This window comes from Lepisma saccharinum, chromosome 25 (genome assembly GCF_977018435.1).
Source record: "Lepisma saccharinum chromosome 25, izLepSacc3.1, whole genome shotgun sequence".
NCBI classification, from domain to species: Eukaryota; Metazoa; Arthropoda; class Insecta; order Zygentoma; family Lepismatidae; genus Lepisma; species Lepisma saccharinum.
This window is the reverse complement of record NC_139253.1, coordinates 5177704-5204780: the sequence shown is the minus strand read 5'-3', so window position 1 is coordinate 5204780 and position 27077 is coordinate 5177704. Positions and strand designations below refer to the sequence as shown.

The 27077-nt window shown below is 38.5% G+C and overlaps 1 protein-coding gene across 5 annotated transcripts in view; it reads right to left on the bottom strand.

Annotated features, from left to right (window-relative positions):
• Positions 1-27077, bottom strand: part of LOC145978916 (agrin-like) — a 1115983-nt gene that overhangs the window by 571007 nt on the left and 517899 nt on the right. The gene's annotated exons all lie outside the window — the stretch shown is intronic.

Here is a 27077-nt window from a genome sequence, read left to right as displayed (position 1 = left end):
GTAGAAAAGGGGAGAAAGAAATGGGCATAGCGAAGCAGTTGAAAAGCATTCTGCTGCAAGCGGCTGGTAGCTGCGGTCTCGTTTTCCCCTCCATGTACTCACTTCCCCTCTCACACGTTCATTGGTCGAGCCATCTCAAGTTCTACTCGCACATAGAACTTGTTTTCGTTCGCTTGCTCCAAAGACTCCCGGGAGAGAGTACAGAAATGTTATCTTCAACATTACTGACGAAGGTATGGTGAAAGTAGTGAATAACAAGTGTTGAAATATTTGAATACATATAAGGGAAAATTCAGTATATATAGTTGAGAAGAAATGATATAAAACAACAGCTAACAAAACAAATCGTTCGTAGAAAATATTCGGTAACAGAAAAAAAGTAGGTTGTTTAAAAACTGGGATTGAAAATTAAATGCGAGAAGAAAAATATTCTTCAATGTAAAGAAAAATGCATTAGTGAAAAAAACAAAACGTGAATTAGAAATCTTTAACGTGAGCGAAAATGAAAACTTCTCTAACAAGAATTAGTCTTTCTTATTGTGAAGGAAAAATCCCCAATAGCAGATTAAATATCCTTAGGTGAAAATAAAATTAACGATCGAAAATAAATTTTCTCAATTGACAGCGACATCTACCGAAGCATCCAAACTGTGCCAAGTGAAACAAATATGTTAACTCCAGTAACACATTAAAATGCATAAACTGTTGATGATGAACTTTTGGTGCATCAACATACCAGCTGGTGATCCGTGTGATGATGCACTTAAAATTCATTAAGACCGGATACAATCATTTCACAGAAAGGAAAATTACACGTATGACTGTCAACTGATGGACCAAAAATGCATCAACCTTGACATGATGCATTTCGAATTCCGGGTTCGAATCTTCGGCCTAGATATGGATGTTCTTTGTAGTGTCGCCTCATCAATTTCATTATATAATCACTCGTTTTCATGTTTGCGATTTGCCAAAAGTTGCAGAAAAGCGAAGTAAATTGAACCAAATCAATCAATTAATGAAAATCGAGCTCTATCTGGGGTGGAAAATGTGAATGTCTGACACATGGTTAGCATAGAAGCATCAGCGAGAAAAATGTTAAGAAAAATTGTTTTCCTTTATGTTCTCTACACACTGTGGAAATCTGTCGGTGTCGCAAGATTCGCAGCGTTACTGTCTATTAATTTGTTGTACATAAACTTTATGTTCAGATTAGGACAACCTACGATTTATAGACGGGCGAGAGCTACTGTCCAGATGGCGCCAGTCATCTATGATCAAACTTGTTAAGTTTGTTAAATATGTTTCAGGCTGGAATTGGAATATACAACAAAGTATATATCTTTAATATGTACTTTGAAAAACATCGGCGGCATGTTATGTTAGAATGACATTGTTTGGCTGGCGGGGAAGGTAAGAAGTTTCAAATTGTTAGAGAGCTAAGTTTTATATTTATCATTAACCTTTGCCTTGTTTTCTGTTGTTTTGTGTTCAACTTCGGAATATATGTGGCACACATCCTCATTAATATTCTGTGTTACGCGAGTGGACGCAAAAGTGTTATCACTATGTCATCCGTTATGTCTGTGTGTCATTACTGAGGACATTTCGAAACACACACGTACTGTGATTCATTAAGTCTATGAAGCATTTCAGAAATTCACCACAGATTAACTATACAACGGAGAGTGATAATTTTGATGCCATTAGGCGGACAAACACAAAGTTCTTTTTGTAGGAGGAAACAGCACTAGCGCGTAGTTGCCATCGTTTGCCGCTAGGCGGCAGTAGTAGGAAATAAGACGTTAAGTAAAAGTGAGAAGGCGTTTTACCTCTTCGAATACGCAAGAACCTTCTCCGCTGGAACTGTGCTCCCAATCCCCGCTAACCTCCTGTACAGGCGTAGTTTTTCCCGTCCGCTTGGGGGGGGGGGGTAGTTGGGGCTAACTTTATTCATGCTTTTATTCATTACAAATTCATCACTGGCATTCTGATTGGGAGACAGGTGATCCCAACATCATCTTATCCAAAAGAAATGGAATTGTTAAAAGCAATAAATAGGCTTATTATGGATGGTTGCAAATTTATTAAAAAACACTTTTCTTCTTTAGAATAAAGACGGTATAATTTTAATATGTGATAATATTAATGAGTAATCCTGTGTTCATGGCACTTTTAGCAAATTATAATGCTGCAAGGCATTTAAAAGCAAAATGTACATAGGTAATGCAATAGTAAAAATTTAAATTTCCTTAATTTCTTTATGACACCATTAAGCCTTGTTTTCATGATATGGAAAACTCAATATGCTGCCCAAGGCAGAAATTTATTTTATTATAAAACATAAACTAAACGTAATGTTTCAACCTTCTAGGTTGAATGACATTTGTACTTGGTGCAGAGTCTGAAGAAGACCTTGCTAGAAGGTTGAAACGTTACGTTTAGTTTATGTTTTATAATTAAATAAATTTCTGTCTTGGTCAGCATATTGAGTTTTTTAATTTTTTTACAACAAAACTTTGCATTTTGCTAATTTTTCTACATATTTTACTAATTTTACAAACTACAATTGCGAGTAGATTTGTGAAGAAAACTTTAAGATGAACTTAGAGAGGAGAGAGGGAGGATGAACTTAGTTGGTTTGCTTTCTTAATAATCTTATAAATGTTTGCAAAGAGCTCCCCAGAATAGCTGTAATTAAATCTCACACGCGGATCTTCATTTTTACCAATATACAGTAGCGGCGATAAGGGGGGCAGTCCCCCCCTACATTTGCACTACTGTCCCCGCACTATGCTAAATTTATCTACCAAGGGAAAGTAAACTCTCCTTGCCCCCCCACTCCGGTTTGACACCTTGCCTCCCTAGTTTTGGAGTCCAATCACCGCCACTGCCAATATACTATGCATGCTTATAATTGGACGTTAATTGCTTAATTAAGGCCGCCCGCAGGATTTTTCTCAGGGAGGGTAGCAGTACTTAAAGTGTAGAAAAAGTGGGATGATGCTTTCCTCCAATTTAGAGAATTCTTATATAGCATCCCCACCACTAGAATAATTCCCATAGGCACTTAATCTGCTGCCTTTCACGGCACCCCTCGTCCATGTTTTCGCGCTACGATTTCAAAATTTGATTGTATGAAGTCTTTCCAGATATCTCCACCCCCTCTGTGGATGCCCTTGTTCTTAATATCTAATCGAACAGAAACCAATGCAATTCTAAGTTTCGTTCATTCAGATTATAGTCCAGTACCGCCTATTGGCAAATCAGAAACCAAATATGAATGAACAGCAACGTATAAATTTTTCCAACATTTAATGAGCAGCGTTCTATATAAAAAAAAGGTTAACTAATTAATGTGTATTTTTATATGTAGAAACATATGGGACTCTGAAAGTAAGTGCAGTAAACTGGAATACTATACGTTTTATGACGCTTTCGGATCTTAAGAAAGTGTCCATTGAAAAAGTGAATTAAGGAAACGAAGAATTACGGACTATTACAAAATTGAGAATCTCGCAAGTTACTGAATTATCGCGAAAGGTGCGCTATTCTTGGTCTCTATGTAAGCTTAAGGATAAATTCATTTTTTTATTAAAAGAATGACCATTTGTAACTGAAAAGAAGGTCTGAATGAAACAAAATATATAAGAAAGAACATGCACTAATAAATGATGGCATGAAGGATGTAGAAAGTTTCTATCGATTGACGAAATATTATTTAATTATCCTCAAAATTAAAGTTTTAAATGAGGATCTTTGACCAAACAACTTATATATGCGACTTCAAGAGAACACCAATTATGACATTCGAAGGAGGTTTTATATGATCACTTTGCCTATGCATTATTCAAATTTATTTCTGAAATTTAACAGTTTATGCCTGTTTGCTCGACGCCTGACTTTTACTATTAATAAACTCTTTATTAAAAGGAATGATCATTTTATCATATGTGCTTTAATGTCACAAACAGTGTGAGCACAACATCAAAGAATGATTTTCGGATAATTTCCAATCTTAAAAAAAGATTATTACGATTTCTTGCTGTTATACAACCAGCATAAGCACAAAAATCTTCCTCTGGGTTATTCGAAACAACAAAATAAGCTTCTTCTTACCTCCAGAAGAATGAATTTATCCCGAGACTCCAAGATATACCGGAGATTCCTAAAGCAGCATCCCTAGAGATGATCCACAAGATCCACCTTCACCACGAGAGCTGAACACAACTTTCAACTGCACCGCCTTCGTGCAATGAAAAATCCAAACATACCCAGCACATCTACATACATATTGGTGACGCGGTGCAACTCGCATAAAAGACTTGGAGAAGAGTGATTTCGCCAATGAATTGTAATGATCACCATTTAATAAATCAATTACGCACCATTGACTCGCTTGTACAGGATTCCGACACATTCATGCGACATTTAGGCATACATCCTTAAATGTCCCCCTAGCAATACAGGCCAACAGGATCTAAATTCACTTCTTTCAACTGACGCCTTTGCTCTATCAAAACTGCTCTTCTGTTCAAGTCTCTATAATGACGGCTTCTCTTTTTCATGTTCCAAAAATAACACAATCGTAGGAACTCATTGTTGAAGGGCTACATTTATGTAAATACTGGATACAACGCCGATATTGTTTGCATGTAACAATGTCTCCAAGGTGGGAAATCAAAATAAATAACAGTGATATATTTTCTTTGAAATCTTGTTCGGAACATACGGTCGCCGTAAAGGCACATGCACTTAAACTTTCATTTTCTTCTACATCAGAACAATTTCAAATTCTTTCCTTTTCTGTGACTGCCACATCACAAGAGTACCACATCAAAGTTCATGAGATTTATCTCATTTATGTGTGCAGTTTATATTTCCTTCTGGGGGTTTATCCCCCTAGCCCCTACCTAACTACGCCTATGTATCGCGGCTGGGGCACAATAAGGGTTGTGCAATTACGCGTAAGAAAATGGTTTTCTACATGACAAGTAAATTACGCGTTAAAAACGTAAAGTATGTAAAAAAACTAGAATAAAACAAAAATTAAAATAAAACATTTTTGCGATGGTTATTGTTATGTGGTGGTTAACAGCGGCAGTAAACAAAACAAAAAAGGCTTTAAAAAACTTTCCTTCCGAATTTGGATGTGCTCTTGTATTAGAATTTTACAAACTATGATATTCACATTCTGTCTCGTGCCAGTTCCGACGACACAATGAAAAACACAAGGAAGAAATGTTTCCCGAAAGCGACGATAGATGGCAGCACGCCATATAAAGAAGAGCAGAGTTCATTGTAGAAACTAGGAGCGGAGAAGAGCGATTATATATATTATAGTAAATGCAAAATAAATAAAGGAAGAGTATAAAAATTATAGAAGGAATAAATAAAATTTGTAAATAGCCAATTAAGATAAATAGGAATATTCTCGTATATGAAACAATTAGGAAAGTTAATAAGTGAGCAAATTAATTTAGAAATGTATCTCTCCTTTTTGATCCTAGTGATCAAAATTTGATTTAATACCTCTGACGAGGAGAACATCGTCAGCTTTTGCGTTTGTCCGTCCCTCGGTGGCGCTGTGTACAAATTAGCCGCCCCGAAGCACTTACGGTTGCGCTCCTTATTAGACGCACTGGGCCATAGGCAGCGAGCGATCCTGGGCTATTCCACTTTTGGTCGTTACATAGGAGGTGGCGCTATTGTCAGTTTAGTCGACCCTAATCTTTCTATAAGTATAGCTTGTGTCGTTTGTATAATGCCAAAGAAGCGGCGAAAGCGAGCGCATATATGTAATAAATAAGATTACGCTTTAAAAGGAAAGACAATAAATTAGAAGAAAGAAACGAAGAATAAGCCTTTTTCAAAAATAGAAGGAAGAAAAGAAGAAGATTTCCTTTCAATTATTCATATATAATTAAGAAGAATATAACCGACGTAAATTTGGAATCAGCATATATATTTCAATGTATATACAAGCTTCGCTATATATTTTCTCTGTATTGTGTACAGTTTTCAGAATATAGATCCACATTTAACTATATCCTCTTGGCCATTAAACGCTTTCTTATTTGGAATTCTCGAATAAAGAACCTATCCCCTGAGATTAAGATATTTCTGTAGCCGTGGTATAAGTTTATTTTAAGAAGTGCACTAGAGGGACGTTGCAATTCACATCATAATTAGCCTCTGCAAGTGTACATACAATACACATGGAAAAGGTATTTCAAGCTATTACTAAAACTTTAAAATCCAATCCAAATAAATTCTTGTTCATCGTTATGTAACGTGTAAGACGTATAATCAATACTCAATACATCAAGAGGTTTCTCAATTTTTTAAAATATGTGAAAAAACAGTTCTATTTTAACAATCTGTTAGTGAGGGTGAGAGCGTGAGGTGGATGCATAAACAATCTTCAGAAAATAATGATTTTTTGTTGAAATATGTAAGAAAATTAAAGTTTAAAATGTAATATAAAGTAGTTCTTATATTACTAATTTGCAAAATAAAATTAAATTTTTACATCTGTGTAAAACACTGGTTTTCTACGCGAAGTAAATTACTATATAGTAAATTACCCGTAATTTACGTAAATAACGTAACGAGTAAATTACCTTGACAACCCTGGGCACAATGTAATCCAATGATCGAACGTGATATGATAACACAACACTCATACGGGACGAGGTCAAGGATGATGAGTGTTTCATAACAGCAGGCCCGCGGCCCGTACCTGGCCCTGGTATCAATTACCGTTCCGCGAGAGGTTATCAGTTTTCCGAGTAATAGCATAGTCACTGATTTCTCAATTACTATTCATTCGAATTTTTCGATGTTGAAAATACAAGGCAATGAAAATCTGCATTTACCACTTAATTGCATTAGCCTGAGCAAACTAAAAGATTTTATTAGACACATTACTACACAACTAACTTAAATTAATTTTGTACTTGTCAACATCCTAGACATAACTGAACTATTACTAGGCCTATTAACGATTGTGCCATAACTTATTTATTAATATTTAATTCTAAGGGCCCATAGGGAGTTTATAAATTAGCAGGTACTTATGAATATTTTTTCTCGGATCTCGGTATCAACTTTAAATTTACCGGCTCGCGGTCTCACTAAGGTGAGAACCACCCAATCAGCAAAGGTGGACACAGGTCATTTGTGAGGTGTATTTAAAACTTCAAGAGTTTGTCGTTCTAGTTCTATCGGCATCAGAATTACCACTGTCAGTTGTATTGCTTACATGTAGTAGATGTCTAAAAAGTTTCATAGACATATGAATCGCCCTGTGTATATAAAATTTATTTTTTTCCTGCAACTGTTGGCTAATAGCGACGATGGGGATGAGTACTGAATGATGAAAATGCTAGGCTAGGATTCGAACCCGTCAGCCCTTGCTTCGTAGCTTGCTGTTCTCATCACTCCACCACGGAGGTTGGCATGTGTTTTATATATATCTACATATACAGGGTGTATCATAATAGGATACACAACTGTAAGAATTTATTTCGACTAAATATTAGTTATGTATCAAACAGTAACACTTCAAATTTCTATGAATGTCTACAAATGTCTACAAGTGCTCAATGTGGCTTACACCACTTATGCAACACACATCGGATCGAAATTCTATTCCTTGCCACACTTGTCCCAAGAACTCCTCGTTCACCAAAGCAAGGGCTTTGCACATTCTGTGGCATAGCCCCAATGCAGAAGTCTATAACCTGTCCCAGGTATCTCTGAATCAAGGCCGCGCATAGCGTCACAGAAGGGGAGGAAATCGAGTGGGAAGAGCGAAGCAGTACATGCTGCTGCGAAGGCTTGTAACTGCAGTGGCTTTCCTCCCCCCTCCCTTCCTCGCAATCCTGACGTGTTCATTGGTGGAGCCGTCTCGCGTCAGTACTTGCGCAGAGACTTTGTTTTCGTTTGTTTGCTCCAGAGACACAGAGTATAGGGGTGTAAGGTATAGGGACCTTTGAAAGTCGCCATTTTCTTTAACACCACACCAGCGCCACAATGACCGTGTTTACAAAAGTCTTGCGCATGAAAACAAAATTTGAAGATTTTCTCATTGTTGTGTTTCAGATAACAATTTTAACAATAAATCTGATGATACACGCTGCATCATATCTGCACCTCGAGAGCAATGTCCTGGTGAAAACGTCCACCGAGTTAGTCTCCGGAATAGCATCTTGGGACAAACGAAATCTGAAAGAACCAGCGACAGATTCTGTCACTGTCACCTCAATTATGCTTTCATCCCATTGCTAGCTCGGATCGAGTGGTTCCTGATCGGCCCGTGTAAGCTCAAGGAAAATGCAGGAAATTATTTAGCAGCTGGATGTGGATTACAAGAGCACCAGGGGCGGGCTGGAAACATCAGTCGCCTAATTCGATTAATAACAGTCGTTTGCGTGGCTTCTGCGAGTGCGGAGGAGCTTTTATTTCCTGCGCTATCTCCTTCGAGCCGTCCGTCAATGTTATTGAGTGACACGTTGACATTTTATCTGCCTCGCGGCGGACACACTGGCCAATCGGAAACAATTTTAGACCGCTCGCCTCGCACGGTTATGGATTCCGGTTTGGAACTCTCACGGTAGACAAGAGGTCTTCCGGTTTCCGTGCAATGTTTTGCTCTTTTTGTGAAGTTCGCGCTCGTGTAGACGGTTGTTAAATTGATATTGCGTGTCGTGTCCGAAGCGTTTTCACTTTTCGGCTCAACTTGATATTTTCAAGTTATCTTCACGTGGCTTCAGGATAAAACTGGAAATACCAAAAGAGTTCTGGAATTTCCTTAATACTGTATATTGACCAATATACTATGGATATCCATATCCGGATAAAATTGTATCCACATGTAGGATAATTTTCGATCCGAATTTCAAATATCAGAATATATCTGATATTATGATATCCACATATACGGATTATTCGGATTCCGATATCAGGATATTTGGATTATCCGAACTGTCCGGATATCCAATATCCATATTATCCGGAAATTTGGATATCGAACTGTCCGGATATCCAATATCCAGATTATCCGAACTGTCCGGATATCCAATATCCAGACTATCCGGAAATTCGGACTATCCGAGCTGTCCGGATATCCAATATCCAGATTATCCGGAAATTCGGATTATCCTAACTGTTCGGATATGCAATATCCAGATTATCCGGAAATTTAGATATATCCGAAATGTCCGGATATCCAAATGTTTGCATTATCCGTACACTTTTATGGTTTATCCGTTTCACTGGCTATCCACAACCTCTTTTATTCGCCATGTTTGTATTTCACTGAACGGATTTTATACAAATCCTTCATCAAACCTGTACTATCCGTATGTTCGAATTATCCCTAATTATCCGCTGCACCCGAAACGGATATCGGATAATTCGAAATCTGGATACCCGTTATCCAAACATTGTGGCCATCCGTATAATATACCGAACCTCAATATACTCTGTCCCAGGAGTCTGTGGAGCAATTGAACGAAAGCAAATCTCTGCGCAAGTTCCTTCTTAACCAATAAACGCGTGAGGGGGGGAAGTGGGTGCATTGAGTGACAATGCGACTGCAGCTACCAACCGTTTGCAGCACCGCGCACTGCTTTACTGCGTCCACTTGCTTTCTACCTTTCTCTGCCGTTACTCGTGGCATTATTCCACAGATTCCTGGGACAGAGTGGACATTATCGTCCCTTTTCTTCTACTTTCGGCTAATCGCGACGATGAGGATGAGTGATAATACATGAAATAATGAATGGATACTCACAAAGAACAACTATGCCCAGGCCAGAATTGAAACCCGAAACCTCTGGCGTCGTAGCGCGCTGTGATAACCATTCCGCCACGGCGATCGGTCGCAAGTTATGGAAGTGTGTTTGTCTTTTCACTTATTTCATCAGTTCATCATTTATTCTCATCGTCGCGATTTCCTTGCTAGAAAACCTAAGTAAAGTATACGAAATAATAATATAGTTTCCATAAAGTCTGCATGAGGCAAGCCAGCGAGTCTACTGATTAATGGAATGTTGGATAGAGAGCAGTGGATTGGTTCTGAGCTGATCAGACGTCAACAAATGACTAGAAACCACGTGAGATGATTGGTCAATCAGCCCAGCGTGACTCGATCTTGAGTTGCTAATTCAAAACAGGGGAATGTTATGTAAGACATTCTGCAGTGACAAAACCATGGCAATTCTGGAGAAAGAAACGAAAGCGAGCATTTGGAACATCCACTCTCGTCTGCAAAAACTGCGAAGGGAAAAATCTGCTGGTATTTAATTCCACACATAACAGGGAAACCGATGCTAGGCGCTTTCCCGCGGGAACTGAAGAACAATGACATCTACGTGATGAAGTACCCCCCGCACCGAACAACGGAACCCTCTTGCGGTTAGTACGAAGGTAATCCTAGAGTTTCTACTGGCAGATAATTCCGCGCGGAGATGCTCTGGTGTCTCTGCTAATTGAAAATGCGATCACGAGGTGGCGCTGTTCGCTGCAACCTCGTTTCTCTGTTTCATTGCGTTTCAAGGAGATTGCAGCCATTGTATGCGAACAGAGAATTTCACCATTCGTACAGTCTCTAATATAATTAAACTACGTGAGAGTTTATCACTCGTTTAAATGTTATTTTGCTCAGGTTTATACTGTCCCTTGCATCTCTTTGTTTAGAATTTGCCATTAAATAAAGGAAATTATTTTTGAATGCGAAGTTTACCTTTGTAAACTTCCGTCCAGCAGTCATGCTCTCTGGCTAAGTTGTCAGCGAGGAGCGCTCCCATGTTAGCGAACTGTGTAGCAAGGCTGCGCATAACGGTAGAGAAGAGGAAATAGCGAGTGGGCAGAGCGAACCATTGCGCAATGCTGCAAATTATTGGTAGCTGAAGCCATGATCTGCCCTCTCGAGGCGTGTTCGTTCCGTCATCTGTGGGATCAACGCATTTCATCATTATCGAGATCAATCTGACAAGTAGATGAGTGACATAAAATAACAAAAACAAACACGGCTATATAACTGTGTAACACATCTACTTCCCCTTAAAGGTCAATAAAATTTTTCGATAATAATATTTCTCTTCAATCTTTTTTTCTTTCTTTACCTATTTCCTAATCTCTATGCCATCCCTTCTTCTCTTGATTCTTTAACTACAAGAGCAGTTTTCTTGAGCCACGATTTACCCATTCTCAAAAATCATTTTTTTCCTTTCTGCGTTTACTTGAGAACAATTCTTCCTCTTTTGTACACAGCAATTATTCTAAATCTTCCTACAAGTGTCATTTCCATTTCTTCTTTCCTAACTTTCCTTTCCTGAGAAAGGAAACACTTACGACGTTGCTCGACAATGTTTGTTAGAAAGATACATTTATTTTGGTGCACCCTATGTACATAATCGATAAACAATTACACCTATTACTTCCAGAATAAAATGAGGGGTGCAGGACTGTTACACTATCACAGGAATAATAGAATTCGGGTTCTCAACTTAAGCAGGTCCAAATACGCGGATATCAATTACGTTTCATGCCTGACTACGGCATGCTTTGACTACCGATGTCAATCACGTAGAGCATGGCACATCACTTTCCCTCCAAAAAGTGGCATGTGCTCTCTCATATTCTCTTTGCAGCAGCCTATGCGTGTTTCCTGCTGACGTACACGCACACAGACACGAACGGAAGCGGTCTCCTCCCTCCGAACCTCTGAGGCTTAATATTAAACACCTTTCGCTTCCATTATTCACGTTCTTCCTTACGTGAAAAAAATGCTGAGTGCTTTCCACATTCTCATGCTATTCTTGCCGAACATTCGTTCTTCTCAGGACCAACTGCGGATTTCCCAAACATTGATTGTCTACAAGGCCAAACACTGACACCGTTTTAACATTTAGCAACTAATTTCACCCATAAGCCCTTTTCTACTTCTTAAATTGTGACATTTTAAATAAGGCATATATTACACCACGTGCCATCATTTCACTAAGTAGCTGAAGACCAGTTTCGGCATGTACTTACTTTGAACTCAAGCTTACGTCACATCATGTGGCTTCTTCGTGGTTTAAGACACGAATAGACAAAGTCTAAAACGTGGGAAGGTAAGTTGGGTTAATATTGTTAAACTTGAAGGCAAGAGACAATGCAGAATATCCTGTCACTGTCTATCTCAGGCTGGCATTGTTTGATTGATTGATTGATTTTGTTCATTTAACTTCGCTTATCTACCCTTTTTGGCTAATCGTGAAGATAAGGATGAGTGATGATATGATGAAATTCATGAAGACCCGCAAAGAACACCCATGTCCACGCCGGGATTCGAACCCAGGATCCCTGACGTGACGGCGCGCTGAGGCTGGCATAAACTGGATATAAGCTACTTAATGATATTTTAGTTTAATTTCTTTGAAGTCCGCTTTATGCACTAATGGGTTAATCGATACTTGGCCTCCAGTATAAACTTCCATCAGAACAACCATGTTCTTCCACCGTGTATCGAACCCGGGACCCATTGATTACAAGGCGACGACGTTACCACCATGACATCAGAGAGGCCCGACGATAATTGAATACGGTATGGTAACAGGATATGGTCTATAATCCACAGTTTAACAAAAGCGCATTCCACTGTGACATGTCCTACAATATTGATTTACCTAATTGTACAAAACCTGTAGTCCTTGGACGCAAAAAAAATCAAATCAAATCATTGTTATTGATTTGGTGTTTTAAGTCCACTTTATGCACAGTAAGGCTATTCGGGACTGGACCTACAGTTAAAAGTGTGATCCGAACAATGTACCAAGCACCTCCACCGGGTATCGAACCGGGGACCCCTTCATTACAAGGTGACGACGCCACCATTACGCCATCGGGGAGGCCCTCAATTCAAATCATGACTTAGCGGGCAGCATGATGGGAGATATGCCGCTACGTCGTGAATGAAGATTCGACACCGTCTGATACGAGTGAGCATCCATCAAATGTAATCAAACGCGCTCCAAAATTCAAACCATGTATTGACAGAGAATACGGGGCTAAAACTAAAGTAAGTGAAATATTAAACTGCCATTTCCTTAACAAGGGGTGAAGGAAGTACTCCAAGAAATCTTCAAGAGCATCTTGCATCCGAAATCCCTTAGGCTAAGAAGCGTTCACCAATTTCCAGAAGAGGCAGAAATCCGATTTCATATGCGTACTAGACGTCAAGAACGGACTAGAATAGGCCGTCGCAGGAAACGCATTGCCTGACAAGCACAATGATTTGTCACCGGGGGACGAAAATCCCCCTCAAGCCACGCGAAGTGCTGTCAATTTTGAATAAGCGAAATTGTCCACTTCTGGGATCTTGACGTCGTCACGCTCAGTAAACAGGAATGAACGGAGGGGCTGAAAACTCCGGAGGCGTGGTCCTCCGCCGTGACAGGTAATCGAACTGGTGACTTTCAGTCGCCGGAATTGGCTCCCTGCGAAAATTACAAGTTTTGTTTCTCTCTCAGTTCGACTAAAGAGACAGAGATGCTGGAATAATTCTGGATTCTGACAGTCGAATAACTCCCTGGCAATCCGCGTCTGCTGTCATTTCATCTGATATGGTCTCCTCATCTGCAGACAAGAAAAGCAGGCAGCAGATATAACGGATCACGGGTATAATGGCTAGAGAAGCTGTCCGTGCAAATACTTTACGAATTTTACCGTTAAAGTGGTCATCTCTGCGAAGTCTTTATTATTTATGAAATATTGAGTGTCGTCTGTTGAAATGTCATGTTCCACCGTGTATCCAATCCATCTTACTTGATTAGATGCAACGACGTTACCACTGCACCACGCCATCTGCCACGTTTCTTTTTTATTAGACGTAAAATGTTGTCAGCGCAATGTCATCTTCATGAACCGTAACAATAATGTATTTTTATATGTATGCCTTTGGAAAAGGTTGAAAAACACAATATTCATGTTCTTACGGTGGGAAAGCATACAGATAGTCAAGCTTGGCGATAGTGTACCAAAGTGAGCCTTATGACATACTAAGGTATGCAAATTCTAATTCCATGATAACTTTAGCTACTGCACCGAGCTTGATGAGTACTAAGATTAGCAATGACACTGTACGGCTATTTCCCATAAAATAAATGAATTAATAACATGACAACCTGAATAATTTACGGTGTTAACTTAAGATTAAAAAAAATATATAAAAAAACAACAACAAAAAAAACATGTTCTGCTAATGTATGCTTGTATGCAATCATCACTAGACAACGACAGCTACAAGAAAATGCAGGGTTATTCAAAAGGAACTCGCTAACATGGCAGAAAAGTTATTAATTAAACCTTTCTTATAACTGTTGTCACTTCCCGGCGTTACGATGTTGAAGTTCTTCCTTAAAAGTTATTTGAAAATTATTTTATTTGTTCCTTACCTGCTTCCTACGCTCTGTCCCAGGAATCTGTGGAGCAAGCGAAGGAAAAGAAGTCCTCTGCGCAAAGAGTGACTCGAGTGGACTAGACCAGTAAACGCGTGAGAGGGAAAGGGATTGCATGGAGGGGGCAACGCGAGTGCGGTCGACAGCCATTTGCAGCAGCGCGTACTGATTTGCTTCGTCCGCTTGCTTTCTCCACTTCTCTACCATTATGTGCGGCCGTGCTCCACAGATTCCAGATACAGAGTTTACAAGAGACGCAGTCTAGCCTTCTCGCCACCGAAGTTCCCGGTTCGAGTCCCGGGCTGAACATGTGTGTTCCTTGTGAGTGTCCCTTCATCAGTTCCATCTAATCATCACCCATTCTCATCGTCGCGATTAGCCCAGAAGTGGAAGAATGGACTGTAAGTAACAAAAAATACAAACGAGTGATGCACTCACCACTCCTCACGCAGATCTAGAACCACACATTCTCCCGCTCCTCTAATTGATGGCCTCTCGTCAATGTTTCCAAGCGGTGCAGTCAACCTAACGTTGCATCCACAACTTACGGTACGCACTGAGGCACATAGCTATGCGCTGGCCCCTTCATTTCAAGGCTTGACATTAATTAATTTATTACATTTGCATGGAATGTTTTAAAAATCAGCTTCCCCCGCACCGTCCTAATTGAAGCAGCCTTTCTTCCTGTTCGACGGTTTCTGTTTGACGCTCCATTTGAATAACAGCCTCGTTTTTCCCTCTCGCGGACGTTCCGTAACCGTCTCTCGGCTCTGTGGGTTTCTGTGCGGGCTTCCAGTATGAAGAAAACGGGCTAATTTAATAATTCGCTTCGCTTTTCCTGTGCTAAATTATGCAGCCTTGTCCACAAACTCCATAGGTCGGCTGTATAAAAACGAATACGGTCCACTTGCTTCCTAAGAGCTTTTCCCTCCAACACCAGAACACAGCTTTAGGCTCTTCTGAAGACCAGGTTGAGAATCGCCAATGAGTGAACGCACCGTGCTCGCATTTATTCTCCTAGCAACAAGAGACCCTAAAAACGAACGAACACATCGTAGTAACATTTATTCTACTAGCTATATGAAATCGTAATAGTGAGCGAGCACATCATACTCGCATTTATACTGCTAGCAACACAAGACACTAACAATGATCGAGCACATCATCGTATGAATAATTATTCTATTAGCAACGTCAGACCTTAATTACATGCGAACACATAACAGTGACACTTATACTGCTAGCAAAATAGTGAGCGAGCACATCATGCTTGCGTATATACTGCTAGCAACGTTAGATCCTAATGGCTAGCGAACACATCATGGTAGCGCTTGAGCGAGCACATCATACTCGCATTTATATTGTCAGGAGCATGAGAAACTAACAATGAGCGAGAAAATTGTATGAATATTTACTCGACTAGCAACACGTGACCCTAACAGTGAAGGACCACGTTATACTTACAATTACAATGAGAGACCCTAACAATATGAGCGAGCACATCGCATGGGAATACATGAGAGACTAGCAACGAACGAACACATCATAGCGTGTCATTCTATAGAATGAAGGGATCTGAACCAGTTTACTGATGGGGTGATGTAAACTACTCATCATTCATCCTCTTGATGAGACCACTCGTCATTGACATGACGAGTTATTGCTTGGCATGCGAAAGGTACAAATAACACAAAGGAATTAAACTACTGAAAAGACAATGGCAACTCGTTGGATTTTGTGAACCGTTGAACCTGTATCATGGCTGGGTGTAGGATAATTACCTGTCTAACTGAAGTCTCTGAGTTGAATCGAAAATAGCGAAGTCCTCTGTGAGCTTCTCTCTAAGTGTTGACCAAAGCGAGCTTCCACTATCGACCTCCTGTCTTGCTGACCTCCTCTCTCTACCAACTCAATTCCCAAAGTCCACTCACTTCCCAGCTTGTCTCACCTCTATATTCCCTGGCCATCGAGCTCTTCCTCGATGCCGAATCGCCGAATCGTGTTTATTATCATAATTGCTACCATGCAAACCGCTGACACCAAACCCAGAAGTGTTACCTATTTCCTGAATGCTCAGGAGGTTTGCATGGCACAACACAATGCATTGTAAACATGCCTAAGAGGCTTGAGACAGCTGAGAGAAAAACAAGTGAATGCCCTGGTCAACATGAAGCGTTCAGAGAGACTTAATAAAATAAACATACAATCCTATGGATTGATACGTTCGCGCCTCTTAGGAAAAATTTTCTCCTTTGAAAATTTAAAAGTCAAATCGCAAAGCTTGACATGACTCAGGTTCGCCAATTCCATATATTTTCATAAAAAACCAAATATACAAAAGAAAATCCACCATAACTATCTGTTGTTTGCCGTAGCCTGAATGAAAACAAAAAAAAAATTTTATTCCCTAAACTCTAAAATGAATAATACCCTTAATACTAACAAATTCGTATGTTTATACGATGTAAAAAACAATAATATATACTATTATAGGACTAGAAATCACAAAAGTTCGTGTCGTTAAGCGAAAACTCTTAATGCATCACATGTGCGTGTACGTAATGTGTATTATGTACAATCGCTCATCAACCTGCTCCTAGTCAAGAGTCTGTGATGTCTCGCCACGCGGTAGAGACTCTGTGTCTTCCGCAAGGCCAACGGTTGGAGCGTCGTGCTAGATGGAACAGAATTCACAATGTTTATGTATATTTCCACTTGATATAGACTCTTCAAACAAATAGAAAAAACCTTAAAAAGGTGCACAAGTAAGTACACGTAAGTAAGCATGTAAAACATTGTCACATCTCACTGTTTTGTCCGTGTGAAAACCTGATCATATCAAAGTGCGTATGATTTACGAACTACCTAGCCACTGCACTCCTAAAATCGTTAAATATATGAACTTGCACGGCTATGTTGCACATTCCAAGGTAGTATTATACAATATTCAATGTATATAATTGGTTACACTGATAACTGTCGCTGGTAAAACTTAATTATAGCGTTCCATTTTCTTTTCTACGTTAATCTGTACACTGTATACATATATATGGCTTGGTGAATACCTTTGTATGTCTGCACACACATAAAAAAAATAATCTTGCAGTATTTTATCAACTGTCTACTCTGATTGAAAATATCAGAAAATGTTCAATGTGCAATTGTATTTTTAATTATGTACCATATTGGTGAAACACAATTAACTATTTGGAAAAAACATTTGCATAAAACTAAAGCATACTGTCTGCAATGTTTGAAAGTACTGTAGCTATGCTTGTTATAGCTTGCATGTGCAATTGGATATCCATTATAAAAAGCTTCTTCTTAAAACCAAAATATGCACTAACTGATGCACTGGTCAATTGACATCACTGATGCTTGTAGCTTCCTTGCAGTGTAATGTAAACTTAAATGCATATAAAACTAGTTCTTATGCATGACACAAAACTGAAAATGTATATAAGGACTATGGAAAAGTACTGTTTCCCATAATGCATGTTAAATGACCAAATAGATACACATGATAGGAGCTCACATGTGTATGTGTAGAAACACTGTAGCACAATTCTGTAATTATTGTTTGTGACCAGAACTGCTGGTTGTAGAATGTATGTTTTCTCTGCTTCCTCTTCTTTCTGGATTGCTTGTCGTCTTGACTGCATTGGGGCAATGTAAAAATGTAGTAAATTACCCGTAGAACTTGGGAGATGGGGAAAAATTGTTGTTCGAACTGCAAAACAGTGTGGAGGGAAATTTTATCTAGCTCCATCACTAGGTGTTGTTGATAATGTATAGTCCGCTATACTGGGAAATGTATGGTTGACTACATCCTTCCTGTAAAAGGTAGTCTCCGTGCAGTAATAAGTAGAAATGTCTGCATGTCTCCCTCAAATTGGTGGTGACGAATCTCTTCTTGAAATAGTACTGAAAATGTCTGCATGTCTCCCTCGTAAAATGATACTCAGTCTTTCTGCCTGGTAATAGTAGACTGCCTGCGGATGTCCGTCATGAAAAATGCCCATGGATGGTGTAGGCATTGCTTGTCCATGGTGCTCCGTATAGACAGGTTAGGTTGAATAAAGGGAAAATTATGACAAAGAAAGGAAATTGCAATAGGATGGGTATATATAATTCAAGTATGCATGTACACAAAACCAACTAATTTCCACTGCCTTTTCTTTAAAATTAAATTAAATTGTCTCATCAAAAATAAAATATGATTAAAATAAATAAATAAAATAATTGCCATAACTCTTTGAAAATAAATAAGGAAAATTTAAATAAAATATCCAACCGTAATTAAAAATATTAATGTCCATGATTAATGTGTTGCCTTAACCTATTAATTATTACTGCGCTGCTCTAAATGAATCTGTTTAGAAAGCTGATAATGTTTATACAAATAATATCCTAGGGTTGCGGTTAATAAAACATTCCAAATAACAAAAACTAATATCGACATGGGCAAAGGGTTTAGGACTAATTCTTGAAATGAAATGTTCTTACTAATTGATTGATTAAGTTGTTTTAAAGCAAGTTCAAGCGGAGTCCATTGGGGAATAGTGAAATCAGATAAATTCTTGGGAATATTAAGTAGTAATTCAATTTCCTTCATCTTTACTTGTTCAAAAGCTAACATTCTCGTGTGTAAAATTTGTTGATCCACAATAATTTGCGAAAAATCCTGATAATTAAAAAATAAAGATTGGCCTTCGGTAAGCTGAACTGATCTGTGCGTGTTCAAATTATTATTCAAATTCTGAATGACAATAAATTGACCTGAACCTGAGATTAAAATACCATTGCGTGTTCTAATAAACTGAAATAGTTTATTGTCAGTAATAGACTTCACTTCAAAATTACAAAATGTAGAATTAATAAACAAAAATAAGTGTTGCAAGCATGTTCTAAATGCTACTTCTGAGTTTCGTTGAGACTCCAGGTGGTAACAAATATAGCATTAGGGAATTAAAAAAGTGAAATTCAAATTTTAAACATAATAAAAATAATAAAAACTTTCTCAATTTCAAATTTCCTTTAAACAAAAGAAATGTATCCACTCAAAACTTCTTGAGTCCGCCGTATACCTTAAATCACTTGGTCGTGTAAACAGACCCGCCGCGGAAAGGTATACTTGACTCATATAAGAATGGTGTGTCAATCCCTTAGGTATGTTTAAACAAAATAGATAGAGAATAGTTATGCTATATATTAAAATATAAATACAAATTACTAGTTATTACCTACTATACTAACATTAACATGAAGTTAATCAGTAAGAAGTAATGAATTTATTGCTGCATTGTCGAATAAGGTGCAAATTGGGTAAATAAGCTAAATTTCCTGATAATAAATAATAATAATTTCTCAAATTCTAACATTTGTGGTAAACCACTCTGTTTAAATTTGGACAGACTAACGATGCCATGGCGACTTTTGCTGCACATGCCTGTGCTAATCACCGAGGCTTAGCCTGGCATGTTGCTAATAATCTTGATTACTCTAAGTGCATAAAGTGCTAAAATTGCCCTTTTGTAGAAATTTCCCTGATTTTATCAAAATTTCGTTTGACTTTATCCTGATTTAAACCAAATGTACGTCGATTTCCCAAAAAAAACTTACTTACTATAAATATCTCTTATGAAAAACGGGAAAATTTTGCGAAAAAAACGCAAAAAAAAAATTCGTCTTGTTGTTCCTTTGAAAATTATAGGTCGTGATTAGTCTGAAGTGCATAAATGCGACGTTTTATGGCAAAAGTTATTTATGTAGCAAAAAAAATATCCCTAACATTGTTTACATGAACTTCTATCGTAAAAATCAAATTCTAATGGCTATATGCGTAACTAAACTAATTCCCTAAAATTTTAATGGACGACCGCCCCTGGCTGATGTAATCTCAATGCTAAGTGTTTTCTAAGCTTCTAGCGTGTTCAAAGTACTCGGGAGCTTCCGTGCGGAGAAAGGAATTCGCTGATACCAGACATTCTAAATTGTGCAAGGTTGCATTTGTGGTCGCTGGACGTAACTGAAAATTTCTCTATGGCGACAACGAGAGCTCTGCAAGTTCGCTGCCGTGATCGGCGACTTCGGGGAAGTTCGGGTTCCGTTCGGGATAGCGAACGAAAAAAAATCGTTGCGTTGGGCAACAAGCAAAGGTGCGGAAGAAGAAAATGCAAGGCGATGGTTCGCTGATACATTGAATGACGCGTAACTGTTTACAAAACTTTAACTTACTACGAACAAAGTCTAGTAAGCGCTGCGGGAGTTCGAAATAAAGTCAAGGTCTTTGAAATGACGTAATAAATGGGATGGAAAGAGAGAAAACTTCGTTGTGCTTGCGACAGCGTGTTACTAGAACACTTCCGCGCTCGTAATAACAACAGTTGGGAAGCTGTTAACAAACTAAATGACTAATAAACCTTGCATAAGGTACAATCAAACGTAAAAAATGAATTATACTTAAAATTTAAATCGTAATTAATATAAAATTCTAGGCGAATGTGAAGTCGTAAAAAATATGGTCTGTAAACGATACAACAGGTTCGGGAACCTGAAAATTTGGCTGACTTTCTGCTTTTAAAGTAATACTGGAAACTTTCTCGACTTTTACTGGTGACTGATTCACAAATAACTCTTTAACTTTTACAACTGGCTGAACACAGTGTGAAATAGGCAATTCACTTTCCATTTTGCGACTGTTTTAAACAAAATTAGGATCCTTGCTTACGGCAAATTTCTGAACTCTACCTTTAATGGATAAAATATTCTTCGGCAAATCTATACTGTCGTCTTTAGTGACTAAACTATTTCTGGATACATCTTGAACTTCTTGTTGTACCCTAGGTTGAATAATAATGGACTGAGGCAATGGAGGCGGCAGTGGCGGATGACTCGTTTTTAATGGTACCACTTCAACAATCGGTGCAATATCGTCGTAAATCTGCTCAATGGGCGGTGAATCATTAAGTTTGCTTAACGGTAATTCGTTGGTACACTCATGGTCATAAGTAATAGATTTCTTGCGGTGACATTGAAAATAACAGATTATGAAAATTATAAAAATACTAATAATAAATGTTGTTAATAATAAAATTGTAATTATATTATAAGGATAGTCAAAGGACTTGTTCAACAGATAAATAAAATTAGAAGCTTTTACGTGTGGAAGTAATCCGTTTAAAATAACTAAAATCGCAATGATTTTCATGTTGCTTAGGCAATCAAAACAAACAGTTCTTCAAAACTAACACGTACTTTAAGCCTGCCTAGTCTAATTAGTAGATAGTTTAACTCAACTTTTAATTATTTCTGACTCTAGGCTCAATTTATCTGCGTAATTTATTTATTTAATATATATTTCTTTATTCTCTAAATTTATTAGCACTGGTTAACTTATCTTATTTTAAATTTTACTGCAAACTTATCTTATTTTATTTTCAGGTGTTAACTTTGTTTAAAAACTTTGAAATCAATCGAACCGTACTGAGGTACAAGGTAAGGAAAAAAATTGAGACTGATTTACTCCTGACTACCTGAAATAAAATAATAACTATTATTTATGCGATCTTTAAATGCATTAAAATACTAACATCACTAAAACTTGAAGAATCTTTAATTCTCTCTACTCATTCTAAAATATGCTTAGCATATTATTGTGGCAAAGCTTTAAACTAAAACCGTTGTGGTTTACTCATAATCATTCTGCGATGGCAGAATGGATTTCCAGGATTATCGGTAGCTATCCAATATCCGAAGGAAAATACTTGTTAGTGGAGCGCAATAAAAATCTTGACGTCGACGTCTACATATTCATATAATATAAATATTCTCATAACTGGCGCTTAAAATAAACTTTGCTAATATAATCATATACCTTCTTCTAAAGAGTAACTAAAAAAATTCTAGTGATGTATTCGCTGAGCTAGTATTATTACATACTGCAAAAACTTTTGTGCCTAAAGCACATTATTAAATAATAAGTCTGCTTTTAATTGTTAATATTATTAGTGCTATTTTATTATAAATTATTATTATGTCACGCGAGTGAAATTAAAATGTTAAATCTGTTACTTATATAAATTTTCAATTTTAGTGACCATTGTCCGCGCGTGAGTCCGCGTTGTCCTCTTGCTGATCTTCATCTTCACCTGTCAAATTTTCTTCGCCTTCACCGTCATCTGGCGCATAATATTTTTTGAGTCTCTGGACGGCAATAGAGTCCACTAATGTCTTTCCGCGCTTGTTTTGGAATTCCACCAGGTATGTATTCGGATTCTCTTCTCGAATAACTGTAGCTGGGCCTTTATAAATACCTGAAAAGCACCGTGCGGTTCCAATTTTCTGGGTGCTGTCAAAAATTAATACTTGATCGCCTGGTTGAAACTTGATCTGTTTCCTCTTCTGATCATAATATTTCTTCACTTCAACATGTCGTTTTGCTAAGTTATCCGTAGCATTGGTTCTTGCTTTCTCCAATACTCGGAACCGTACATCATTCTCCACATTTTCACAGCTTGGTGTGTGTAATGCAAGCTCCCAGGGCAAAGTAGGTTGGAATCCATGTACTAAAAAGAATGGGCTATACCGCAAATTCTGATTCCTGGTAGTATTGTAACTAAATACACTTGGCTGTAAATATTGGACCCAATCTGTATGTTTTGAATTAACATAGCACTTCATTATACTCTGCAGTACACCGTGGTTGCGTTCAGAAAGACCTATCGAGTTATGAAGACCGACTGGTGAAAACTTGATGTTGATTCCCAATTTATTGCCAAGTTCCTGGAAAAGCTTAGATTTAAATGCAGATCCGCGATCCGTGTAGATATCCTTTGGGGCTCCGTAGCGTAACACTATCTCTTCATACACAAATTCTGCTGCTGTACTAGCCGTGCAATCCGCAACTGGTTTGGCTATTAAATAGCGCGTCCCAAAATCTGTTGCAGCGATTATGTATCGATGACGAAGATTGGATGAAGGAGGATATGGACCTGAAAAATCTAGACAAATCCTCTGGAATGGCTTCTGTGCGGGAAAAGTGCACAGTTCCCCTGCTGGTAGACCTGGACGGCGTTTATTCTGCTGGCATGTTATACATTCCCTAATTTTCCTCTGTATAAATAACTTCATATTAGGAGAATAAATTCGTGGTAAGGCCACATTGTAACACTTGGTAAATCCAAGATGAGAACCTCCTATGGGTGAAGCGTGGAGTGTCTCAATCACAGAATCACGTAACGTCATGGGAATGCATAATAATTTCTTGGTAGTAGCTCCTAATTTTTGCTGTCTATACAATAATCCATCTTCCAACACATGATGATAGACCTGCCTCTGGATGTGTAAAGGTAATGTTCCATCGTCCCTGTCTGGGTCCTCCAAAACTTTAATAATTGGGCCAAAAAATGAATCCTGTCTCTGATGTTCCGCGACATCTGTGCTTGCATCAAATAAAGTAAGTGTCCTGGGTTCGGGAATGTCCTCTTCAGTGTTGCCATCCTCTACATTTTCTCCACATTCTCTGCTGAGGGGATCGGCGATATTCTCCGTAGTTTTAACATGGATTGGTGTAAATGAAAAATCCTCCAAAAGGTTGCTCCATCGAAGAAGCTTTGAGCTCAAATTACGGGATGTCCTAATGTACGTAATTGCTTTGTTGTCTGTGTATAAATCAAAATGGCGCCCAACAAGATAAAATCTAAATGATTTGAAAGCATATAAAATTGCTGTTAATTCTTGCTCAATAACACTCAATCTTTTTTCAGTGTCGGTCAACGTTCTACTACAGTACGCACATGGCAAGTACTCTCCTTCTGCATTGGGCTGCATTAATACGCCACTGACCGCATGAGATGAAGCATCGGTGAAAACCTTGGTGTTCTTCGCTGGATCGTACGGTAACAAAACAGGTGCAGTAATTAGAGCTTCCTTTAATTTCTCAAATGCCGATTGTTGTTCAGGACCCCATGTAAATTTCTTGCCCTTACGAATTAAACCCTGTAATGGTGATGCAATATCAGAAAAATTCTTGACATATTTCCTCACGTAGCTGCAAAGACCTAAAAACATTTTAACCTTCTTCGTGGTGGTGGGAACCTTATAATTCTTAATGGATGACAGTATTCTATCACTTATACGATAGCCATATTTGCCCACATTGTGGCCCAAGGCAATTGTCTCATAGTATCCAAATGAGCATTTAGGTACAGCCAATTTCAATCCGGCAGATCGTAAACATTGAAACATTTTTTCTAAATTCACCAACATATCCTTAAATGTATTGGCAAAAACAAACATGTCATCGATATAAAAAGCGAAATTATTGTCATTCATTCCCGCTGTAGCGAGCTGAACACATCGGGTCATTGCCGCAGGAGAAGTCACATGTCCCATAGGTGTAAAGTTCATCGCAAATTGTCCCCTGGCTGGTATAGTAAAGGCAGTGTACTTTTTCGATTGTTCTTCTAATGGTATTTGAAAAATCCTTGTTTCAAGTCAGCACTACAGTAGTAGCTCTTACCGGCCATATTGTGCAATATCTCTGAGATATTTCCTATAGAAACTGCGTCGAAAACGGACCTGGCATTCAGCAATCGAAAATCTTGCACCATGCGATAAGCTCCTGATTTCTTCTTGACAAGAAAAACTGGTGAATTGTATGGTGATGTTGTAGGACTGATAACCCCTGCTTCTAGCAAGTTGTCAATTTGCTGGTTAATTTCCTTACGCAGGTGAACTGGTATAGGGTAGGCTGGGACGTGAAATTCCGAATCGTCCTTTAACTTTATACGATGCGTATAGTTAGTGGCACAACCAATGTCTTGTTCAGACCAAGAAAATACATCTACATATTGCTCTAATAATTGTCTAAGTTGCAATTTCTGATCGGGTTCTAATGCTGGATTTATGTCAAATTTAGTAATGTCGTGCACTGGTTTTGTCACGGTGCCAGTCTCCTTGGTCACCATAACGTTAGGTCCTTCGTCGTCTGCAATATGACGTGAAGCTGGTACTGGATTTTGCCATGCCTCTGCGGTACCTAAGCGTGCCCCTTTCCTAATTTTAATTTTGTAAGAATTTGGATTAGTAATCCAAATTAAAAATGACTCCGGATTTACAATGGCTCGAGGCACCATTAAGCCTGTGTCCATTTGAAACTGTAAATCTGGCTCCAAATAAGTTAAATTTTGATTACTAGAATTTGTCAATTTGACAGGAATACACAAATGAGATCTAGGTTTGATTCTAATTTGTCTGGAAGTTACAAATTCCGGCACATATAAATCCCTGATCAGATTAGCAACTTTTATGGAAACGTCAAAGGTCTTTCGGTGTTCCGTCCTTAACTGATTTCGCGGAGGAGTACCAAATCTCCTCAATGTGAGTCGATTTTGATCAAAATCCAAATTTGCTTTATGAGCTCTTAAGAAATCGTTTCCCAGGATTGTCCCATGTTCAAAATTTGGAATCATCCGAAAAGGATGGGTAAAATTGCGGCCGTTTATTGCAAAAGTTAATAGGACAATCTCTTTAATTTCAATTTGTTCTTTGGCAACTCCCCTTATGGCCGTATGAATTTTGAAACGTTTGGCGGTTGTAGGAATGCCTCGATCACTGGTGACGGATACTTGGCTTCCGGAATCCACGAGAAACCTCTGACGTTGTCCCCCTAATACTGTGTTAATATAAATTAATTCCTCATAGGGGAAAGTAGAGACTGATATCTGTTTGCCAACGAAATCTGCGCATACGTCTCTTCTATGGGCAGTCATTGTTCGTTTAAAGCCTCCGTGTTCTGAAAACAAGTGGCTGCTGTGTGATTAGGGTAATTACAAATTGAGCAGCGTGGTCTCCCCCGTTGCTCTACCCTGTTTCCCTGGTCTCGCCCTGCTGAAGACGAGGAACCCCGCGAGTTCTGTCCGCGGAAGTTTCCACGTCCTCGCCATTGTTGGGTATGGCCGTATCGCCTATTGCGATCTGTGTTGTTACCATTATTATTATATCCATTCCTGTACCCCCTATTGAATTGTCGTCTATTATTATTACCCCGATAGGAGCCTCTATAATTATTACTTGACCGATAATTATCCTTATTATAATGTTCTCTAAATTGTTTTGGAGTAGATGAGTCGGTGCCAGGGTTCTGGTTTTGGTCCTCCATGCTATCCAATCTCAAAGTGAGACTGGCTAATCTCGCTTCCAGACCAGTTTCCTGAGCCTGGACTTGAGCTTTGGTATTGTGAGGATTGTTAAATAACTTTAGTTGCTCAACCTCCTTTTGCAACGCTTTGAATTTTGCCTCAATGTCTGAAGTGGGTCGCGCTTGCGCTGACTCAGCAGTAACCAGATTGTTACTCTGCAGTAAAATCTGCTGCTGTTGCGAAAGTGCTGATGGATTATGCAAAGGAGAGAATAAACTCTCTCTTTGATCTTCGTACCTCAATTCCTTCAGCTTGCGCTGTCTCATCAAAAATTGGAGTTTCTCAAAGGATTTTAAATCTTTAAGCAACCCATGCACGGACTCATACTCTTTATGGTGGATATCTTTCATGTAATCCACCTGTAAACCTAATATGATCTGTTTGATCTGTTGTTGAATACTCATTTTAGGGTCTGCCTTGAGTA